The sequence below is a fragment of the Ambystoma mexicanum genome, chromosome 7q, assembly GCF_040938575.1.
Source record: "Ambystoma mexicanum isolate Mex_15411 chromosome 7q, UKY_AmexF1_1, whole genome shotgun sequence".
In the NCBI taxonomy this organism is placed as follows: Eukaryota; Metazoa; Chordata; class Amphibia; order Caudata; family Ambystomatidae; genus Ambystoma; species Ambystoma mexicanum.
Window position 1 is genome coordinate 259,896,559 of NC_090941.1, and position 22,093 is coordinate 259,918,651.

Genomic DNA, 22,093 nt, shown 5'->3' on the forward strand with positions numbered 1-22,093 from the left:
ACAGAGTGGTGCTGCGTTTCCTCTTGGAATGGACATTCGCCCTTTTTGCAAGGACACAAGTCGTATTGGGCATACAACTCTACCATTTGGAAAGCCTGCAGAAAGTCCGTTGCTACAGCCTGCTATAGAGCATATGGATCCAAAAAGCGTATTGCACGACCTCCTTGTGAGTACCAACACTTGTGAAAAGAAACTAACTGACAAAGAAATGTCTGTGGATCATGTGGGGGAAGGTCGAACTGACGAGACCTGTAAATCAATGGCATTGTCTGGTCCATCTGTTACTTTTGCCAAAGAAAATGTTTCGCTTACTGATAGTGTTATACTTACAAATGTATTAACGGGTGTGGTGGCGCCGCCGCTTGAGGCTTGTAATGCTTCTGGTATAGCTATAAGCGATACATCAATTTCTATTGCGTCTCTGAATTCTGTGTCTCAGGATATTCCTGTTATTGATTTAGTAACTAACTCCTCTGTTTTATTTCCTCACTCAAATTCAAAAAATCTGTCCAAATCGCCTGCACTTTTCACAAACGTGAGTGCTGCCGAATCAGTTGCAAATCCGTCCTTTACCATTCCCACTCCTAGAAAGGTAGTTGGAAAAGCCCCACCTGACAGGGGTGACAATGACTCTGGAACTGTAAATACAAGCATTGCACTTACATCTATGAACAATGCCATTTTAGCCCTAGCGAAACTATTCGAAGTTCTGGTTCTAAAGGCGGAGGCTCATTCAATTCAGTTTGACCAAGTAATTGCGAACCAGCATGTAATTTCCAATAGGCTGGAAAACTTGAGTAAGTCAAATGATCCATCAATTGTTAAATATTCTGTATGCACACAAACGTCTTTGCCATTTGAACCGACTGCTCAGGAGTTTCAACCCATACCTTTCATACTTGAGCCTATAGTGGACACTGTAGAAATTGAACATGACCCAAAAATTGATCCACAGAAGATTCCCTCGTATGCTTTATTTGGGAGAAATCCTAACTCTAAAAACCTATCCTCGCAAAACCAGACAAAGAAAACGAAAAATATCAAAGCGGGCTCCCGCAAATCCTCACAAGTCAAAACCTTCATTAGCAAGATTTCAGTTCCAGCCACGCCCACAATATCGGCATCCAATGCTATTGTAAGAAAATATGCTGCACAAAATCAGATGAAAAAAGCAAAAATACAGCCAGCTTCTTCTGATCCAGTCCCGGCATATAGTCCCCTAAATGAACTGATTATTGCGGCAGATCAGCTCTCGCAAAACACATCTACCAAGCGAAGTATGAGCACGTTGTCTAGTGATGATTTTGGCGGGTCTAGCCCAATAGCAATTGGCTCTACCTCCAAACTCCCCGTGACTCAGAACCTAGGGGTCGACAAACAGCGTCGCAAAGAAATACGCAGGGCAGTTGACGAATATTTGGCTTCGAAATCTGTTACAAAAAATCTAATTTTTCCGCAGGCTGCACCTGTAGTCGAACAGGTGTCCGTGCCAGCAGTAGCCTCGATATTAAAAAAAACGAGCTTGCCTACAGACTCGGAGGCCATTGCCACTAATTCTCTGCAAACCCTAGGAAAGGCAAATCCCACAAAGACGGCTAGCACAGAGTTGTCTGGGTTTAATCCAGCTCTCTCTGGTGAAATGGAACGCCTTTTACAGGCAACCTTCACTAAGTTCTTGGAGACCTCCATTAGCCCCCAAATGGTCTCTGGTTCAAACCCAGACAACGGAGCGTGTAAAAGGTCTAATCAACCTCCACCATCGACCAAACAAAAACCATCTGCTGCCCGTTTTAAACGTCCAGCAATCCATGCCTTGACTCTTAGCTGTCAGCCTCTACCTGCCAAACAGTATAACTTAAATCGGGCATCTGTACTCTCGATCTTTCGTGAAATCCCAGACCTTGATGACATAGGAACCATAGATATCGAACTTGTTGAATTTACAGACCCCTCCAATCAATCTACGGTAAATCTGTGGATTAACTCAAGGGTGGTGGTCAATACTATTTGGGCTGCGAAATCCCAAATTAATGACCTTGGCTTCAATTTGCTGCCAACCCCAGACGGACTGCAAAGTTCCACGACGTCTGTTGAACCACCTCCAAACCACCAAAAAAGTAGATCACAAGATCGGTCAGTACAATCATGTAGCTGTCAATGTCAGGTAACTCAAAGTTAACATCCAACCCTCGCGCCACCTAATCTTTCCTTTATCAGTTGGAATTCGAGAGGGAATCGACATCTAATTAATAATTACACACATCATGTGCTGAATTACGACGTGATTTTGCTCCAGGAATCTTGGTTGACCAGCGTCCCGTCCTGGAACAATTATGACGTCTGTCTAGCGCCTGCAGTAAAACATCGGGTGGGTCGCCCAACTTCTGGTTTGCTAACTGCTGTCAAACAATCCTCTGGTCTGAAATTAATCCCGTGGTTTTGTCCGAATGAATTTATACAAATGTCCAGAATCAAGGGAGACGGCTTAGCATACGCCGTCATTAACATATATTGGAATCCTGCGGGCATTTCTGATGAAAGTTTCATTGACTCATTGACACAGGCGTTCGATTTAATCATGTTGGATGGGCATGTTGACATGATCTACTTAGCAGGTGATCTAAATCTACATTGTTTGGGGCCTTCCCCTAAATACGAACAAAAACGCCTTGACATGTGGTTAATGTTTACTAAATCACATAACCTTTATATGCTAAACGGAGCCTTTTCTCAAGATATCCCACCAAGACCTACATGGCATCGGGCATGCAGTTCAGGGATTATCGATTTTACCTATGTCAACGCGCAAATGTTAAACATGGTCCAAGACTTTCGTGTAATTGAAGCAAACTCAAGTGATCATAATATTCTGCACACAACTTGTTGCACCAATAAAACAGTCACTAAGTCACAATTGAACTATCTCAAAGGGACCTATGATGTGAATCCGGCAAGAAATCGTCTAATATGGACGGAACACACCCTAAAAGCTTTCAAATCGTGTTATCATGCCCAACTAACAAGTAGTGTTGTGAGCGATTATTTGATTGATGGCGTCTATTACGATTTAATGCAGCGCTTCCAACCATGTTCTATCATGCATAAACAAAAACAAACACCACACTTACACATTCCTAATCATGAAATTAGACTAAAAAAATCTATAGTTCGGGCTGAGAAAAGGAAGGCTTACAAACTGTCTCCCGAATTACGCCAGGCTGCTCTCACACGGATACAAACGTCCTATAGAAATTGGACAAGAGGTATGAAGGCCAAATTGTATCAAATTGATGGGGAAAATATGGTATCTTCCATGGCATCTAAAAATCTGTCTCGATCGTGGCAGATCATAAATCAAATAACATCTGGCCACCAGGTTGCCATTCAGACAAACGATGTCTCAGAGGATGCGTGGGTATGTTATTATTCTGACCTATTTGCTAGCTCTCAAGGAGTCCTATCTGCTTCATTAACAAAGTCTGATATTGCATTCAATTTATGCTTTACCAAAGAAGACATTGTACATTTAATTAAACGAGCCAGTAATTCCAGGGCTCCTGGCCCGGATGGCCTAACTAATATGCATCTAAAACAATTCCCGGATATCTGGGCTGATATATTATTTCTTATGTTTGAAGCGGTTAATAACTCCCAAAAAATTCCCATGTCTTGGAGACAATCAATTCTCATCCCAATCTATAAAAAGGGTGATCGTACATGTCCAGCAAGCTACAGACCCATCTCATTATTGGATGTCTCAGGAAAGATTTTTTGTCGACTCATCTTACGAGAACTAAATGAGTGGACAGAGAATCATTTTAGACGGGACCCTCTTCAATCGGGCTTTATCAGTGGTTTGGGGACAATCCCCAATATCATTACCATCAATATGCTAAAATCCCAATATGTAAACAGGAAACAAAATCTATATTTTGCATTCATTGATTTCAGGTCAGCTTTTGACTCTATAGATCGGAATCTTCTTTTTAATAAATTAAAAGCTTTTGGCTGCCCCAGTTCTCTTGTGGCCCTAATTACACAACTGCACATGAATACTTCCATGCGAGTCCGACTTACACGTGAAGGCTTGTTATCTGCACCCTTCCCAACGTCTGTAGGGCTTAAGCAGGGATGCATATTGGCATCCACGTTGTTTAATCTCTTCATCTCTGATCTGGGCCTATCCTTTCTTGACATCCTTGCCGACGCCCCGGAGTTGGGTGGCCAACGCATCCCGTGGATGCTATATGCAGACGATCTGGTTCTGATCTCCCAGACTCCGAAGGGTTTGCAAAATTTGCTTACTGCCCTTTCATACTATGCAGAGTCAAACCATCTTACAATCAACTTGGCCAAATCTCAAATTATGGTCTGCAGGCCTCATGGAAGATCTAAAATATATAAGGGGGCGTGGTCCTTGCAACATCAAACCATGGAAATTGTTGCAGAATATAAGTATTTGGGTGTAGCTATCAAAAACACTGCTACAGATGACGCATCTACACACATTCTGGACTCAAAATTGTTGAGCCTGATATCGCAAGCCAAAATTCTTGTATATAAATACGGGAAATTCACGTTGAAACAAATTATCATGTTTTACGAACAAAAGGTGGTTCCAATTCTGCTCTATGGCGCTGAATCAAAATTATACGTTAACAATAATTCATGGGACAGACTTGAGGCTGCTTTCTGGAAGAGGGTGTTGCGACTCCCAAACTGTGTACCCCTGCCAATATTAAGATTTGAACTGGGTTTGAACTCGCTACATAGCAGAGTGAAATGGAGAATGTGCGCCTTCTTTCGGAAATGCCTGCTGGGAATCACCAATAATAACATCTTGAGTACAGTAGCGCGACAACTATCTGGGTCTTCGGCGCCTTTTCCTATGAAATGGCGAAAATTTGTATTAAATACATTAGTCGGAGCCAATATCTCCCTACAATTTCTCATGGATAACCCGATTTGTGCAAAGAAAAAATTGCTATATTGGGATTGGATCATAAATTATGAGTTGTGCACAAAATACAAAGACTTCGATTCTAATCTATTTGGGTCTAAACGCCTAGGACAAACGGCTGGCTACCTCCTGAAATGCCCATCGCCAAACATCCGTAATAAACTATTGCGAATGAGGTTGAACCTGTGGTTGACGAGGGAGGTCTTGGCCAGGCGCAAAATTATTCATCCAAATCTTAACTTTTGTCGTTTTTGTAAAAATCGACGCAAAAAAGAAACCCTTCAACACTTAATTGTGTCATGTCCACACTTGAACACTACTCGTGAGAAACATTGCAAAAATCTATTGAGCTTGTACATGGAGAAGGATGAAAATGAGATTTGGAGTATTTTATTTAAGAGCACTAGATTTTCAGTTATGAAGGCCATTGTTCATTTTCTAGAAAATATTCTACCTGATGAGATATTGTTATAAGCATGGTAAAAGGTTACTGTAATAAGACAAATGTCTCCAAATCTAGAATTGTGTAAGCAACAACTGTTCGTCTCTTGTAAATACTGGCAATTTTAACTATTCACACTGGTCTTAATGTAAGCAGATACCTCACTGCTCCTTATGTCACTTTTATCATTTTGATCTATATGTTTAAAGTTGCAATTCTTCTCCTTGTTATTCTCCTTGAATTTATGTATGACTTTGTGACGATATATAATAACTGCTGATTTTGAAAAGTTGATGTAATCAGCTATATCAAAATAAAAAAAAAAAAAAAAAGACTGGTGGCCTTGTACCCCAAGAACCTGACAGGTTCCAGGCCATATATCTAGTCGACACCAGAAAACTCCCCCCGCAACCTTTAGCACTGCCGTTATGGGTGTACCTCCTGATGGCTGTGTATCCTACGCTTGGGACTCCTCTGCCCATCAGTTAGTGGCCTTCAACCATGGCATCTTTTGGCACTTTCCTTCTGGGCTCCTATCTGCACTTGCCAATTCCTACTCCCCTTTCTATTCATGCACATTTCTTACTGCACAATGTATATGTGCATTTAAATCAGCAGTATGTACAGTTTATTGGGATAAGCAAGGGGAATGCAGATGCAAAACATTTCTAGAAGATTGTTAAGTGGCAGTTAGTGTTTGGAAGTTTAATATGTACATTGGGTTATATGTAGAGTTTTTGGAAGTGATTGGTGGATAGATGTGTGACTGTTTGAAAGCAGTCAATGAGGGAGTGTTACAAACATAACAGTAAACAGGGTAGAAGGACTGTGCTGTGCAATAGTGTGAACGTGCAATTTGTTTTTTCTTTTAAATAATGCATGCCCTGGAAAGGGGACTGCAAGGACCGTGAATAGTCATAAAGGTCCATGGATTATGGTCCTTAATGTATGCTAGAGCAAAGTATTTGTGACAGAAAACAGTTTCTGTGTTTTTTTTTCTTTTTCTCTAGCAGACAACTGTTCACTATTTCCATTAGCATAGTAGAAAAGGCAAATGGAAATGCTGGAGAATCTTATTGAGTCTAACTACTTTACTGCAAAATGTAAAGTAGATGAAGTCTATGCGTTTATTTTTTTAGATCTATTTTTTGACAATGAAAGAATGCGGTTCCTATAGGAACCTTTTTTTGTGTTTTTTTATTTTGAAATTTCTTTTTGTATATCTCTTTCAGGAAAGGCCAGGGGGGGGGGCAACGCCTTAACGGCGTAATTCTTTAGCAGTAGCAGATTGGCTGCTTCGAGATTTGATGCAAATGACTCACAATGTAAGCAGTAATCCGCGTGAAGGAACTACAAGAAAACCCTCCCTCTGCTCCACATTAGACGTCATTGAAAATGGCTCAAAGCAACCACAAGGCATACATTCGAACGTTAGCTCTGACATTCAATGTAAAAAATGGAAAGGGTGGCTTGCAGTAGCTCGCCATCAATTGTTTGCTCTCAACGTAGAGGATTAACCATTTGGCCACAAGGCACAAATATTCTAGACAGAGCAAATAAACCCAGGGGTCCGGGATACAGAACTAAGGTAGGCTGCAGACATCAATGCAGCAAACAAGATTCACAACCTTTGAGGAAACATTGACTATTATTGCCCCAAAGCAGGTCTCTGGCTAGCCGCCATAATTCAAATACTCTGTAGCAGGTGCTAATACTTGGCATATGTGCATCATGACATTTGGAGACCATGTTACAAACTGGCAAATGTGAACCAAGAAACCTTTCTGTGTTTCCGTGCCAAAAGCTTTGACTTGTTTCTGTTCCAAAAAATTATGAATGGAGTATCCATTGTTTTACAAATGTGTGAATACAGATGAGTTGCATAGCAATTCATCCTTCATGTACCACCAGGGGTGCCGGGATGCTCTTTCAATGGGAAAATGTGGGCAGATTGGAAAGGAACAAGTGTCAGATGGCACTTTTCCTGAAGTGGCATAAATACCTGAACATGTCCTCTGGTAGGCATTACAAAGCAACATACATAGGTAAATTTAGAGACTCTGCTATATTACTGCCCCTCAACTGTACCCTTGCAAAATCTCCAGTTTTGGTCACTGTTTACTCCAGGGTAGAGGACATACGGCTTAATGCATACCGTGCAAATGCTGTACATGCATCGATTCTCAGAAAATTGAATCCTTTAATGTTCGCTGTAAAATTACTAAGATTTGTGATTTTAACGTTTAGCAATTTGGTCACATGATGTCATATTTAATTTTTTAGCAAAACCGAATTTTCAGTTGTAGTAAATGCACTATAAGATTATATAATACATTATATAATACTACTAATGATAAACAAGCAGATCAAAATGATGCTAACACATTATTGTAGACTATTGGTAATAATGGTAGATGTAATTTCTTGTGATCCTTAATTTACAGAACAATTTATTTTGTAGCAAGCATTCAGTGAATTTGCATGCTTGCTATTGTTTGTTTTGTTTTTATGAAGAACGATTTGTGTCCAATTGTACAGATGGATATATAAAAAGCTTAGTGCACTTTAAAAACGATCAACTCCATTATCATACTAATGAAGTCGCAAATACAATATGCAAGATCAGCAGGGAATCAGTTGCAATACACTATCCCATATTGCAGAGAAATGTCGCTTTGGAAAGAGAATATGCTGAAAGACAAACGCACAGAATAGCACAGATCTACACCTATGTTTGGTTCATTGAAATGTGTAGTCCTACGCCACATGTATTGCTCCTTTGTCTTTTGAACTTCTCGGGGTGATCTGAGTTGATTCACAGAGGCAGGCACACTACTCCAAGTGCTGTCCACCTTTTCTGAGTTTTGACCAAGAACTGCAAACTTTCAGAATTTCTCAGAAAAGCTTGGGAACTGAAGCTAAAATTCTTAAACCAAAGGATGCTAACATTATTTTAGAAGGGGAGTGGTAGTGATGGAGATGTAAAGCAGGAATAATGGGAGTGGGGACACTAAGTCTATGAAGTGATAGAAACAAGCGTATCCGTCCCACTCAGGATGACAGTGCAAAACAAAAGGTGATGGCTAAAAGGTTTAGAATAAATGTTAAACCTCTGGCAATTGCTCTGTGCAACCCTCCAGACCATCGTTCCTTGCCTGCCAAGCCATTACAGAAAGGGGAAAAACCATTTGCAAACCAGGCCGGTTGCCACCCCCAAAGGGACAGTCCAGCCCAAACTGCTAGGTGACATTCCTTCTGCACGAGACCACAAGCATCCCCAGACATGTTTCAGCCCCAATGTGTGCCATCTCTAAGGAGTAGCTTGAGTCTCTAGATCCACCAGGCATGGGACCCACTTCTGGGCATACCCGTCTCACTCGGGGGGACAATGCAAAACAAAGAGGTGATGGGGTGGGACCAAGGCTGTTTTGCATATGGTCTTTCTCATTTTGTAATTGCTTGGCAGGTGAAGAACAATGGTCTGGAGGGTTACTCTGAGCAAAGACAGAGGTTAAGATTAATTCTAAACCTTCCAGCCATCACCTCTTCTGTTCTGCTCTAGTGACCTCAAGTGGGACGGGTATGCACAGATGTGGGTACCATTAGGTAGAATTTGATTTTTGCTCTATCAAGAATGGACTTTAGAGAGTTCATGGCAGAGAGGTAGAGTTGCAGGTCCTCATGTGGATATGCTTCCATTTGTACAGCAGCCAGCGCATGTCTGTGAGGAGAGAACATATTAATGGGTGAAACGTGGTTGGGGATGTTGAGACACAGAGATGAAAGTAAGCAGTGGGAAGTGAGAGGAGAATGAGTCATATAGTAGTGATTAAAAGCTAGAGAATGCACTGTTGGCGGAAGAGTCATTGGGTGTAAAGGAAGAGAGTGAGAACTGTAGGTCATAGAGAAATGTGGAATGGCAGAAGGTTTACATTTCCTTTTAGAAATAGGTGAAGCAAGTGATGAGGAAAGGGCAGAGGGTGGAAATGAGATGATGCTGGAAACACTTAAGTGATCAGATATGGATACCGTGACAGTAGGAGATGAGTTTCAGCTCCAAAGTGTTACCTCCTGTTTGGGTAAGTAGTTTAAGGATGGAGTGGAGAGCGTAGTCACTAAGAAAAGACTGAAGTTCAGATTTCTGAGAAGTGGTTGGAGAAGGAAGGTTAAAGTCGCTTAGGAGAATGTGGTAATGTTTAGTGGCAAGGGAATCAAGAGGTTGCCGAAGATCAACAAAGTATGGTTCAGTGGGACCAGGAGGTTGATAGATGGATATGATGTGAACTGTTTTAGGCAGAGGAATAGTAGATATGATCAAAAGAGGAAGGAGTGGGCGTGGCATTGGGGGTTTGTGAGGCATTGGGGATTTGTGAGGCATTTAGGAAGGAAGAGAGTAGGTGTCCGACAGCCCCACTTCTGCCGTTCAGACAAGGGGAGTGAATAGGGATATTCTGGAGTCATGTAGGACCACCAGTGTGGCAGTGACAAAAGGATGCATCCAGGTTTCAGTGATAGCAAGAAGGTCTGAGGGAGTAGAACTGGAGGGAAAATAGTCAGTGATAAAGCATGTTTCTCTGCATACAGTCTGAGCATTCCAGAGTGCCATATTCAGTTTATGAGCTAAGGAAAAGCAGAGAAGTTGAGTCTCAGAGGAAGAGAAGTGGGGTAGACAGGTGTTAGAGGAGGTATGGTTAGCTCATCAGTTTTGTTTGTTGGAAGGAAGTGCAAGAGAGATGGAGTAGTGGGAGTTTCAAGTTGTGAGTTTTTTAATAGGGATAGGAAAGAAGGAAGTTGTATACTGATTACAGAAAGCATAGGGAGAGGAGAGTAGGAGGAGTAGAAGTAGGAGCAGGAGTGAACACATTATAGGTCAATAGCACAGTGTAGCACGACATTATGCTAAATGTGAAGCATGGGGTTCTCACAGTTGCAACATGGAAAAAGATATGATGTCCCCTAAATATTTCCAATAGATTCTTCACTCTGTGCACTGTAAGGGACAAGAGCAAATCTGGGACACAGTGGAATTCTTACTGTTGATCAACAACTTTTATTATTAAAAGAAAAAGAGCGGTTAGGGAAATCCTACCTATCCCTAACTCTAAGGGGGGTTCCCTGCCTCAAGAAAATGAAGGAATGTCTGTGTCAGGATGTCAAAAAGAGCACTGTGTACTGTGTCTGAATTCCTGTGTTGACCCTTACACACTAAACTCGCTATAACATATTATGGGGTTGTCTTGTAGCTGAACACCAGCAGCTTCTTTCCAAGATTCCAAACATAAAGTTCTTAATGTGAAAAAATGAAAACCAATTGAAGTTCCACTAGAGAAGGGAACATCCTTTCCCCAGAGTCTTTTGGGTTCTTAAAACATCACTGTTGTATCGTCCACAATTACAAAGGGGAAGGGCTCTTCCCTTTGATTTTCTCTGTTTACACAGCAATTTACAATATACAGTTATCTCTTTGCAACTCTGATGACTTTTTCAATCCACAATTTAAGGAGGGGGGATATGTTCCCCTACGCCTTCTCAGCTTTTCTGCAATTTGTTTCACAATTCACATCGGGAGGAAGGGGGTTCTGCCTCTTTTACTCCAACCCCTGGTTTACTCTTCTGCCAGGGTTTCTATGTGTCACACACAAAGCCCAGATTAGCTCATCTTGGCAAGCATAGGTTGACTGAAACATAGACCGATGAGCTGACTTCAGACCCAGCCAGACACAATTACACATCCTTAAAAATACAAGCCAAGAACCAGCCCTTATTTACTTCTTGAGGCCCTCCCAAATTTACTTGGCAGCTTATACTGTGAAAAACTTCATGAGGACATCTTATTTGTTGCTAAGTAATCAGCTGTACTGTCTAATTGGTAGCTTTCACGTGCACTTATCTGATTTTCTAGCAATCATGTCTGCTTTTCTTGCCATCATTTCTAAATATACCATCCCAGACGTACTTATCTACAGTGAACTGCTGCCAAAGAATTAGTCACCATCAGCATGATGCAGGCTTTTTGCCACATGCCCCAAAGATGCCATTTGTATTTTGGCATCCATTTTAGAATCTATCGCAGCCTGTTCAGCCTAGATGATCGGCTACCAAACAGCAAACCAATTAACTTTCGAGCATAACTAATTTTCTATCCAGCTTCCCGACTATTTTTTTACATATTCATGATGTGCGTGTAATACCTGAGGCACCCTTCAGTTGCTGGGTCATTCTGATCCTAAAAATATATGTCGCCCCATATGTACTCTTTTCCTTCAAAAATCACTATAATTCTGATTCTGATTTTTGCAATACTGGGACCATGATTGCTATCTGTATTCAGTTTGAGAGGGCGAGATCTAGTACTCTTATACCCTTTACCTCCTCGTTTTAGTGCACGTTAACAAGTCAGAGAGGCAACTACAGAGTGCAGATTGCAAAAGGGAATCTTATTCAAATTTGAAAGAAAGCATTCTGGTTAAAAATATGACTACGATGCATATATTTGTGAATTGAAAATGTGTGGTAAGGATAATTCAGAGGTGAGCATGGTTTGTTCCTGTCGGAAATGCCTATGGAGAAACCTTAATTCATAATAAGTGGTTGAGATGTGTAGGGCTGGGGTAGTCAGTTATGTCAGTAGAGTGTCTTGCCTCCACCTAAGAGGCCTCTCAGGAACTTCATGTTGGGAAATCTCTCCAGTTTCCCAATGAGACTGTAAGCCAGGGGGATTATAAAGACATAGGTGTGAGGATCTGTTGCTCTGTTGGTGAAATCGGTAGGGGGGCTGTTTGGAAATTGGAATACTTCCCAACCAGCAGGATGCCTCTTCTATGTCAATTAGGCTGAGGATAAGTCAGTTACCTGTCAGGCAGCGGAAGGTGCTGCCTACGTTTCCCAACTCATATTGGCCCGTTGGGAGTACATGCTTAATGGTACATTTCTTATTATAGGCCTGTCTATCCAAACAGGAAAGGCATGAAAGAACCTTTCTGGGTACAGACAGAGAAAATGACCCTGATATCTACTGGTGTTATGGGATAGTGGATTGAAGAGTGATAGAAAAAAAACAGCACAGATGTGCATCCCCTTTTGTCATAGGAAAGTGGGTGTGGATTGGGATTTGGTTGAATTGAGTGATTGGCCAACACACAAGTACATTCTTAGAGCTTGCAGGATTTGTGCAGATTCATCCATGTGTAAGACTTTCCTACATGTGGTTACCCCAGCTTCAACCCTTTTGGCCTCTCTGGAAGAGTCCTCTCCCATGTTTGCTATATGGGGAAGAGAGCCCTCTCAAACAATAGAATGGAGATTGAGTTCAATCATCTCACATGTATCCTCAACCTGTACCCTGCATGAGCAGACAGCAACCATTTAGCTAGAAGGAAGGTTTGAAATTCACTTTCCACATAAGCTAGTTTGCAACTCAAATGAGGTTGCAATATGCACAATTTGCAATGGGATTTGCAGATTGCAGTATTCATGTTGTTCATAGCAACCTAGCACTTTGCATTTGTGAAGCCTGCCACTTTGAGTGGCACTGGCTTTGTGTATGCAACATCCCTTCAAACATGTGGCCCCTGTTTTCTTTTTTATAAATCTGTTATTTTTTGGCTTTTATGTTTGAAATAAGGATGTGATCTTGATTAAAATAAAGAGAAACACGTGAAACATAGGAACACATTTCAAAAAGTGTTTTGTTAAATTTAGAACATGATGTATTAAATTAAAAAAAAAAAAAAATTTTTAATTGAAACTTCAGCTCAACGTGCCCTCAATGCAAGCAATTAGGACACTGAACTTTTGTTACAACAAATACTTCATAATGTTCCAAGTTCCCAAAAAAAAAACTGTAAAAACCTAAAGAAGAACAAGGCTTACTTGTATCAGTTACAACCAGGTTTCCTTAAAAAGAAAATTCATTATGAAACAGATTTCTCGTTTAACTGTAATGAGTCCATAAAGTCCACAACAGCACAAGTCAGTTTAACATTATGACCCGCGGAGGCATATGACCACCAATGTTCATATTAACAGGGATGAACCCCCCTAGGTGGTGCATCCAACTGGGAGTAATCACAGGGCATCCAGCGACTAGACTAGTTGTTTCAATTTCATGATTACAGAATCGACAGAGATTGTCATTCGATTAGTTGATGTGACAAAGCAATTCCATTTCCTTGGTCTTCAATGCATTTAAAGGTAGCCTCAAGAATTGCTTGCAATGATGTCATGACGGGCAATTTGTTAGAAATCGACACTGAACATTTAATTCATGAGCTCCAATGCCTGAAATCAGGGTAGTTGGCATCATTTGTCGCAGTTCATTATTCTGGATCCAACACCAGGATTCAAACTTCTTTTTTACACGTTGGGGTTGTGATATCAGGTCAGGTAGATTTAAGTTGGCATTTGTTAGAGTTTCTTCCAGCAGCTGTCGCCATTCATCCAGCAGACCTGACCACCCACATCCTGGACTGGCTGAAAATATTTGATATGCCGGAGTCTGGGGATTCAGGTTCATCTTGCGCATCGTCATCAAGGATTTCCACATGACGCATGTATGCAAGGAATTTAGTGATAGCTTGTATCGTAGTGAAGTCATTGAGATGTAAGAGGGTAACTTCAATCGAAACTATGGCACTGGAGCCAATGAAAGTTGGTTCAAGAGTTATGTCAAATCCAAAAACTAACAGTTCCTCCGAAGCTTTCAAAAAAGTGTTGCGGACCGAGGCTGAAACTATATGTAGGAGCACTTGATCGCAACATTTCTCGGTTGCATACTCAACTATTTTAATGTCATTAGACATGATTGTATGAAGTGAAGGAATGCAATTAAATAGTTTCATCACATTATAGTGGTTCAAGTTTAAGTCACCGTCGTCTGAGTGAAGATTTTGTAGTCTCAGTTTGCAAGTTGATGTTGCTGTACTAGCACTTGAGGCCAGATGAACACAGGAGGAATAGTGGGTTTGAATATTTTTCTGAATTGTAGTTTGTTTTGGGTTCAGTTTTGAAGTCATTATAGATTTTCGATCGGATGTTCCCTTCATTCCATCCATGTGCTTGTCACTCTGCACAGCCGGTTTTATAGTCCTCAATGGGCCGTCTATTGCAGCATTTTTACCACATGATGTTGAGCCGCTGATTGATCGGGAAATTCATCAGAGTATGCCGATAGATTGCATGGATCAGTAACGGACCCAGGTGACCCACTCATGGACCCATCTATTTCAGAATCTGCTCTGCATCGTTTATTTGAAGGTGGCATTAAGCAACGTTGGCAGAGTGTCGAGTTGTCCTCGGTTTCATTGATTGTTGGGTTGCTAGGATTAAATGTCACGTTCTGCAGGACAGCCCTGATTTTGTTAAGGGAGTCATATTTCTAATGTACTTAAAAATACTATTCGACTTCATATTCAGCTTCGGCCGAATACTTTGCAGTACTATTTGATATTAGACTGAATTCTAAATATTCTATTTGGTATACCCCTAAACTCAACCTTTTTAGTTTTGTCCATATAAACTGTACTCTAAATTTTGAATCTCAGGTAATGGCATACAGCATCTCCAAAACTTGCACCCCGAACCAATGTCGAATGAGTGAAAAAATATGCTGCCTAAAAAATGTAGAAAGAACAGAGGGGATAAAAGAGGTTTGAGGCAAGAGTAGAATAGCTGAATTAAACAAAGAGCATAGTGATATGAGTTGGTAGGCAGGAAGGATGACCAAGGGGTCAGTGTAGTAATCCAGCATTACGTTAAATGCTCCCACTACAATGCTTACCTGTTACACAAACATTCTTCAGGCTACATACATGTTGCTCTGGCACAACAAATAAAGAACAGATGAATTTTGCACCAATTTTGTTAGATATCCTTCTAGGGAATGTAGCAAACAGGTTTTTTCCCAAATCAGTATAACTTAAATGTTTTGTAATTGGTCAAAAAAGAAGCAATATTTATTTTTACTGTGTTTGCTAAATAACGTATAAAGGAATGTGTTTGCTACATTTCTTTTTATGTTATGTAACAAACAGAACACATAAATAAATCTATTTTTCTTTCCAATTAAAGCATTTTTGCATGATACGGATTAGGAAAATAACCTATTTGATCCTTTATGAATTATCTGTGCAGCAAAACTAGAAATATATTGTTTACTCCATTTTTTGCACATTGATAATATGGCCCCTATGTTCCTCCATACCCTATTTCAAAAGCAGCAACTTGATGTTAAATTCACATGCTCCTTTTGCACAAAGGATTTCTTTTTTAAAGAGTATGTCTCCCCAGTCAGCTGAAAACCTGCTAGAGCAATCAACTCCAGTCTCTTAGCTACATTGCAAATCTTCCTAAATGCTGCTACTACCAGACGCATCATCCATTGAAACGGTCAGAACCCCAATCACTGTGGTTTGGAACCACCAATCGGCTCCAATAAAAGGGAGGGATCAACTCAAGGACCCAGCATTACACATTTAGGGCCTGACTCATGACATATTTAGCATTGTGCAAAGTGACTTTGCACTGGTGCAAAGTGAATGTGTACTGCTGACAAACACCCTGATTCACAGAGCAGTGCAAAGTGAACTTTTGCTGTCAAAGAAGACTCTAAGCCACCATGTTTGGGAAGAGTAACTTCTTTACTGAAGTCCGGTTGACAAGGTTACAAGTACAGGTTGATCTTGAGGTTACAGGGAAGAAATAGGAGACATCCACCGGCATCCTCTCTCACCGGCACTTAGCTCCCAGACAACCAGGGAACACTCAGAGGCACTCACACATAAGCATTCCACTCATGAACATTCCACAGGCATTCCACACAGCTTGCATGCACCCAACACCAGGGTAGGTGAGAACCAAGATACAACACATTTCCATCTTTGGAATGTGATTCCCTCTCAAATTCACTCCTCAAAAGGTCACCAAGTTTCTCAGAGACGCTGAAAACCATTGACATTTCTGGAATCTCTCTTCTTCTCTCAAATCGTCAAACAATATGATTATCTGTAAGGTCATTTTGCCAGCAGCTGCACCCATTGGCTGACTGTTGGCAGATGGAGCCCTGCAAAGAATGCACCACACTGCTTATTGGCGGCAGTCAGCATCCGTAGCACAGTTCATTCAAAGCTCAATTCACATGATATGTGGGTGGGTTGAGGCCCACACACATGTAGGGCTTCCCTGGAGTTTCAACCACAGCAGTTCATATTCGGTTTGGGTAGGACATTAGGGCCCTGAGAGGGAGGGCAGGCTAATGCTTTCAGCCACCAGGCACTATAACGTGCCCCAGTCCCATACCGGGTCCTGTTGGGTCTCGCATAAGGTCATGCCTGGTAGATAGCTCAGCGGGTTGAGCACACACTGCTGCGATCTATGCATAATCTGCAGGTCACCAGTGAAAATCCCGGCAAGGCCAAGTCAGCCTTTCATCTTTCCGAGGTCGATAAATGAGTACCAACTTCGGTTGGGATGATGATTATGTATGAAAGCTCTATATAATGACACATCTTTATCATTTAACTTGTTTTCTATTGCCAGAGCCCATGCATCAGAAATAGAAAAATGGGGGATAACCTTTCTTTGGGGTGGAGGATGCAAGAGGTGCATGAGATGAGTGAGGGACTGTGTTGTGTTGTTAAACAGTAATTATATTGTGCCGCCTTAGTATTTATATTAGCCTAAGCCTTTTCGCACAACACGGAAAACCGTGTTGCAAAGTTCCACTTTTTGGGTTAACTTCGCCACCATTTTAAGATTCATCCGCCATTTTGATTTCTACTCGTGTTTTCTTCATTCAAAAATGGTGGATTATGTTTTCGACTTGCAACCAAGCCTTCCGACCTTTGAGTTCTGTTAATGTTTAGGCTGTTCTAGAGCCAACTCTTTACACTAAGCAATGAGACCTTGTGCTTCATATGAGCTGTCGTTTAAGTGTTGTCTGCACTCACAAAACTCATCCTTGTATAAACATTGGGAGAATGAAGAACAAACCTCGAGCGTATGCGTTAGCTGAACTACATTGAGAAGGAACTTAGTATAAGGCTTATCGCGGGATCAGAGAACATACGTCACTATTGTGTCTTTATGGAAATGCAAACCTATGTAATCCTATGCAAAATATTGTATAATCTGTATGTGAACTAGGCATGAACTCTAGACCACGAATTTTAGAGAGGCTGGACAAAATTACACCAATTGTAGAAAAGCAGGAATGTTTAGATGTTCAGCTCTCTCTCACCTCTCCTTGTCAGCTGTTACACACTGCAAGGTGTTGGTAGCCAGATAGCTATCTGTTTTGCTTTGTAGACTGTACAGTAATAAAAGATCTGTGAATCTTTTCAGCCCGTGATTGGTGTATTTCCTTTGTGGTACTCAGCCTCGATATTTCTTTGTTCTTTCAGATGGCGCCCAAATAGGGACCCTCAAGATTGATGTTGATGCCACCTCGTTGAAGAGTTGACACGACTATCGGACCGGGATCGGACGGTGAGAAAAGGGGGCCCCTTTTTGGATGAGACGCAACACCTCAAAAGTACTGCACAATCCCATCACTGGACGATGAGCATGCGGTCCGAGACAGTATCTTGATGAGGGTCCATATATCGAGGCGGGCAGTTTTGCTGAAATCACCAACCACAAGGGTCCTTTGTCCTTTGTAATCCGATCGGACCTCCCTTTGTCCTTTGAATCAGGTGAGTCCTGCCCCGACTCCTAGGTATCCTGATATTTGGTTGTAGTATTGTACTCGCAAGCACAATCGACGCCAGGTAACACCAGTAATCTGATATGCCTTGGAAATGTTGTGCCTGTTTCAGGGTGTTATTCCACAGAGACAGACCAGTTTTGGAATTTGGCTGACTGCACCACAGGAGCGGTTGCCGGCATGTACTATGTACTGTAAGTATGGCTTTGGTAGTATAGTATTCAATGATATTTGGCACAGAAAAACTAGACATGCTCCCGAAATTCAGTGACCAGACAATGGTAGTTTTGAGATTGCTCGAATAGAATATTTAGAATGCATATTGTTAAATAAAAAAGCTAGACCTGCAGCATTTGATGTAATACAAAACTGGAAAAAGGAAGCTATGCAGCAACTTAAGAGTAAAGAGAAGCATGCACGTTGTCACATGTAAAATTCTGAAAGGGCATTATTGAATGATCAACAAAAACAGTCAGAGTCTGTTAGAAACATGGATAGAGCTTTTCAACTTGGTATACAGAAAAAATATCCTTCTAAAGATTTTCATGTCTCAGATGAACTAATTGATAAACTCTTAAATGAACGTAGGCCTGGTGCCAATGCACCACCTCTGTATGTACCTCTTCCTGTTGTCTTACCTCTTCCTGCTGTCGTTCCTCCTCCTGTAGCAATTCCTGTTCTTCCTATTGCTCCTCTGCTGCCAGTTATTGCTCCGCTTCCTGTTGTAGTTCCTCCGCCTGTACCTCCACCTTTACCAACTGTTACTGTTCCAGTAAATCTGTCTTTATTGCCAGTAGTAGTGTCTCCACTACCTGTTGTGCAGGATTTATCTACTCTCTCTTTTCCAAGTGGTTCTGTTCAGCTTGTAGCTGATAAAGGGGAGAGAGCTGAATCAAACGTTGTAACGCGGAACACAGTTTCTAAAGAGAAGAGGAGAGATTTGAATGCATGGGCTAAGCAATGTATAGAGAAAGGTGAACAATCTACTGTCTTAGCTACACTCTCTAATCTAGAAAGTATTCCCAATAAGAATGTCTTTATTGAGGGGATGGTGATACATTTGGCTTTAATGTGGAATAGATTGACGGACACAGATGTCCCACAAGGGTTGAGGGATTTGAACGTTTTAGCTTATTCAAGGGATACTGCGGAGAGAGTACATGAGCATGACGAGAGGGTTTTTGAGTTTAGAAGGGAGTTAGAATGGTTACAGAATGATGAAATAGATGGTGATAGTTTGGAAGCTTTTTACGTGCAGAAACGGTTCCTTCCTCCTTGTAAGTCAACGAGTGAAAAAGCGCAAATTTGCACGCGGGATGCACCTTGCTGGATTTCAGATATGTCGATATCTCCCATAGAAGTATATGATACGTATAGTCAGTATACTCCAGAAATGCAGAGGAAAGTGTTTCAGGTAATGGTAGAATACCTGCAGGATGAATGTATAAAGAAAAAGGTCTGTTGTTCCGCAGAATTATTGAATATTTATAAGAGAGCTTTTGTGTCTGATACTGAATCCACAACTTTAGCACTCAATTTGGCTCTGTTGCTTAGTAAACGTTCGGAGTTGCCTACTTCTCAGTTACCTATGAGAGAGGTTCCTCCGACATTTGTTCCCAAAGTTGAGATTCCGGCTAATGTTGCTACAGGTGCAGCAGCCTATGATATTGAAGCTCACTAGATATCACAGTTTGTTCTTGTCCTGTTCCCAAGACAGGAAGTGAATACTATTAGACAGTCGATTCCGGACATAAGGAAGAATCCAACAGGGTTTTACAAAGAAATAGAATCTGTTCTGCATTCGTCAGTTTTCACTTTCGGTGATATAGGGCCTCATTACACGGAAGGCGGTAATGGTTAACGGCCACCGTTAATGGTAACGGTGACCGTTAACCATTACCGCCTTACTACGAGGTCCCTTAGCGGGTTGGTGCTTTAACGCCTGCTTTTTGCAGGCGTTAAAAACCAACCCGCTAAGGGACCTCGGAGCTAATTACGGCACCGCAAAATTGCGGTGCCGTAATTACCGCCTTCCCCATTCCCATAGAGCCCTATGGGGCAGAAATGGGAATGGGGAAGGGCAATGGCGGAAGGGGGATTTACCGCCCCTCCAACCTTGGAATGGGGCGGTAAATCCCCTTACCGCCAAGGCCGTGCCGGTATTTTACCGGCATGAGCCATGGCGCTAATAGCGCCATGGCTCACCGCCTTCCGTGTAATGAGGCCCATAGATTTGTTGTTTCCTGTAATCCTACCTGCTGATTTATGGAAACAGATTAGGACTGTAGATGATCCAGCGGGATTAGGTGACACATGGGTTAACTTGGTTAGGTTAGATGGAGAAAGGAAAGCTGGTGAAAGACTACCACAAGTGATACTGACTTTGCCAGATAGAATAGTGACAAAATTGAAGACTTTGATCCCAGAGAGAAGGATTGTTTGGGACAAACTCACTGCTTGTACCCAAGGAAAATCTGAAGGTGCTACCGAATACTTTAATCCGTTCGAACAAGTATTCTCATATCTTAGCGGACAGGATTTAAGCACTGAGTCAGGGAAAAGATTGTTCGTAGATAAGTTTGTGAGTGGGTTGTTGCCTGATATCCAGTCACAAATGATGTCTTCCGAGAGTGCTTGGCAAGCTAAATCACAGCCCAAAGTATTGCATATGGCTCAGTATTACGAGAATCGAGTTAATAATGAGAAAGAAAGGATTGAAACGTAAAGGGGGATCTAAAAACCAAGGTGTTAATGCAACAGATGGTCAGAGGGCCTAGAGGTGGATGTACACAGTTTTGAGGTCAGTTTTTTCCACAAAGTAATGCGCTGTTGGGTCCTTTACACGCAAACCAATGTGCTTATTGCAGACAAGAGGGTCATTGGAGAGCGCAATGCCTGATCCTTCAGCAAAGGTCGAATAACACATATGGTATCATCAGTAGATGATCCAGAGGCCACCCTGGGGTAGGCGGCCCTGGTAGAAGCCAGTTCGCTCAAAATTCGCAGTCCTTCTCACAAGATAATCAGCAACCTAGTGTAGATAGCAGAAATATTTTTAATAATCATTCAACTGCCGATCTTTCTGAAGAGCTCGTCTTTGACGATATATTGTTTTGTTAGGACAGCCCGAAGCAGGGTCTGGAACCGACGCCTATTCCCGTTAATCAAAAAGTTCCCTACGTTGAGATGATGGTGGGGAATAGGAAGCATCTATTTTTGATAGACACAGGAGCACAGAAGTGTTCCATTGATCATTCACAGGTTCAAGACATTCCACTGTTAGGGCAGAATAATGTTTCTGTAGGGTTTTCTTTTACGCCTGATGTAATAATAATACTAACAATGATTTCAGCTTCTGCTACTCATTTCAGTGTGGTGGATCTTAACAATGCTTTCTTTGGCATTCCCATACACGTGGATAGTAGATATTTGTCCGCGTTCACCCTAGGGGGACACTCATTTACATTCACACGTGCACCACAAGGGTACACATAGAGTCCAAGCATTTATAGTAGGGCTCTGAAAGAGCAGCTCGATACACTTGAGTTGCCTTCTACTTGTACATTGCTACAGTATGTCGACGACCTTCTGTTAGCTGCAGACTCAGAAAGTGCTTGCAAGGAAGGCACTGTGTTATTGCTTATTCATTTAGCAAAGCATGGGCATAAAGCTTCATTGAAAAACTTTCAGTTTTGTCGACAGGAGGTCGCCAATTTAAGCTATCTCCTGTCAAAGGAGGGAAGAAGATTGACCCTTGAACGAATTAAGAGCATTTCTGGAATGTCTGTCCCAAATACACAGAAGGAAGTCAGAGCCTTGATAGGAATGACTTCTTACTGTAGACAGTGGATCCCTAATTTCTCACTAGTGATTAAACCAATGTTGGCATTGACAAAGAAGGGCATTTCTTTGCCACTACCGTGGAACTTGGAACACCAGAAAGCTTTTGATCTGCTCAAGACTGCATTGTGTTCAGCACCAGTTTTGGGCA